Consider the following 2,933-nt stretch of genomic DNA (forward strand, 5'->3'; position numbering starts at 1 on the left):
CCCCCCCCCCCCTAATCATCACATACCCTTCACCATACCTAGAGATTGGCATGGTTTTATTTCAGTTAGCCTTATAGCTGGTTATATTTGCAATGAGAGGTGATTTTATGGAAAGGACCCCATGCCAATCCTATTTATTTTATTTAATTAAGGCAATAAGATCAATTTCCAAAAAATTATCTTTTTAGTCAACTTAAACAGAGGTTCCTATACTCATGAGCAGCACTGCACCTGTACAGTATCGTGGTCCTTGCCACTGCCAACTATACTGCTATAGAATATGCAGACAATATTTTTGCTAGAACATGACAAAAAGCTACACACACACACACGCAATATTTTTGCTTGAACATGAAAAAAGCCACACACACGCACACGCACACACACAGATTTACTGCACCACTGCTGTCACAAATTATATTTTGGAGGAGTAAAAATTATATACTATTAAAGACAACTCTACTCTTTATACCCAAACATGGCAAAATTTGGTTTTGTCTGGACTTTCTGTTTCATGATTCAGATCATTTGACACTTATCAATCACATCATATAAGAAAGTAAAGGAATTTCTCTCCTCAAATTAGAAAAAAAGAAGCTGGCTGTGAGTGAAGTCCATGATAGTCAAGTGCATGAGTAAAGTGTACCAGTCAGATGCAAGTGCAACCCTACACCTCCCTTTTGTGCTTCACAGCTGTGTAATATAAGTCAGTAAAACATTGTATTTGTACGTGAAGCTTGTATAGAATGCAGCTTTGAGATGCCAACACAGTCTTAAAAGTAGATTAGACAGCAAACTTCAGCTGATAGCAGTAGCTTACATGTATGATCAAATAATCCATCGATACATAGAAAAGTAGGCAGTGTGATTTCCTAGCCACAGAGCAAAGCCTAATAGCTGACAAGGCCGTGAAACAGTGCCAATGCTGCACTAGCAGACGGGCCTTCCAAATGGAACATATCTCAAAGAGAAGCCAAGATTAGACATGAGAAGAAAAAGATGTTACCCATGGCAACAGAACAGAGAAACATAGCTCATTTGCTGCGATCCTGAAATGAAGGCCTTGATATGCACTGCCACTTGGCAAGAGGAAACTCCTTTTCAGCAGCGAGAAAGGGGGAGGGGTTGTCAATTCCAAGGACTAATCCCAAAAGATTTTTTATTCCCCTTTTTTGTAGCTCTGTAGTTGTATTGCATGTGTTATAAGCAGTTATGTGAGGGCTTATTCTCTTTTTAAGCACACAGGAATTTAGTGGAATTGAGTGCACTCTCAGTACACGATAGAGCTCTAAATCTTCTGTAATTTAATTTGCATGCCGGCCCCGGTGCCTGTGTTGTGGATGGGGGAGGAGGAGGATGTACAAGAAAGGAATGTGGCTGAATTTTCTCTTGCAGAGTTGTGATCGCTTCACTGAGAAAAGACAGTAATTACAGCAAGAAGATGGTAATCAATACATGTTTCCTACAGACAGGAAACAAGGCTCCTGCTGACACTCACTCAGGTCACACTGCGCGGTGTTACCTGTCCGACAGTGGGCACTGACTCTCACACAAGCAACAACAAGCTTTGTAAATTGAAGCTTCGTGGGGATTTAGGCCGAGATATCCTGACTTTAGTCCCTAGTATGGGTCAAGCTAAACTGGATCCCACACTTCCCCTAATGCAACTCCTTAGCGTCCTCCATTAGACCATCCCCCGCTTGTAAAAAGAAAACATCATCAGGGATATTTTCTCAGAATTTATAAAACATTGGTGAAATTCCCCTTTTACTGACTAATAGTTAAAAGCACTGATTCCATTCTGTTCAGTCACGGGTTTTTATGTATAATTACAGTGTGCAGATACAAACTTTTTTTTAACTGCTAACAAAACATGTGAGATTCTTGAAAAGTGGAACAGTAAGTATTTGATTGTTCTGCTTTCTTGTTGACTGTCCCCTTACTGCCCTGTCATTTTCCATCGGAATTGAACTGAAAAGCAAGCCGGCTGCCAATCCCTATAGAAAGCCTTTTTAGAAGAGTTCTTTAATGTCTGTCATTTGCACGTCTCGCTGACCTAAGATTGGCATGAGGCAGAGGTATGAGGAGTGGTTCTGACAGATAAAGAATAACTGAAGTGCAAAAGTGCAATAAAAGTCCAATAAGAGATCAGCAAGCGACACAAGTTTTATGATAAAATTGATTGACCGAAAAGTAATAAAGAAAAGAAAGAAAGAAAGTGGAGGAAGGAGGAAGAGAGAACGGAGGCTGCAGTCTGTCACTGTGTCACAGAGCAGATGTCAGGGGAGGGCGGGTCAGGGATGGTTGACAGTTGAGAGGATCTGCACAGCCCTGGGAACAAAGGTTGCCCTTCTCCTCTGAGTTCTGCATCACGGGCAGCGAAGGCGGCATCCAGAGGGAAGCCACTCAAATGCAGGGGACAGATCACGGGAGGGGTCCTGCAGGATTCTGCCCAGCTGCTCACAGAGGGTGAAAAAGGGTCAAACAGGAAGTCCGATAATCCTGGAACAGACTTTGACGACACTTTGCACTCGGTATCTGGTCTTGCTGAACGTGAGTGGCTGAACCAGGATGTGAAAGAGAAGTCATAGTGCTTTCCATGAAGTAACAAGGTTCTGGGGATGTCTTTGCTGACGCCAAAGGAGTTGAGCCCTAACCCTAACAGATACTGCCTCTGCTGCCACTTTCTGTTTTTTAAATATACGTATATCGGCCAATATATTGGAAAATCAGATTTTTAAATAACCAAATATTCGTATCGGTATCAACCTTAAAAACCCTTTATCAGTCCGGCTCTAATACACAGGCGCCAAATATGGATCATTTATTATATACATGTGTTGGTCAGTTTGTCCCATTTTGCAGCAATAAAATTGAAGTGAGAGGAACAAACAGAGAAATTATTCTTTTTAGATAAAACAGATGTTGACAAA

The 2,933-nt window shown here is 41.5% G+C and overlaps 1 protein-coding gene across 3 annotated transcripts in view; it reads right to left on the reverse strand.

The window, feature by feature from the left end:
- gabra2b (gamma-aminobutyric acid type A receptor subunit alpha2b) overlaps positions 1–2,933 on the reverse strand; it is a 40,791-nt gene that overhangs the window by 10,029 nt on the left and 27,829 nt on the right. The window lies entirely within an intron of this gene.

The sequence above is a fragment of the Etheostoma spectabile genome, unplaced genomic scaffold (assembly GCF_008692095.1).
Source record: "Etheostoma spectabile isolate EspeVRDwgs_2016 unplaced genomic scaffold, UIUC_Espe_1.0 scaffold273, whole genome shotgun sequence".
NCBI lineage: Eukaryota > Metazoa > Chordata > Actinopteri > Perciformes > Percidae > Etheostoma > Etheostoma spectabile.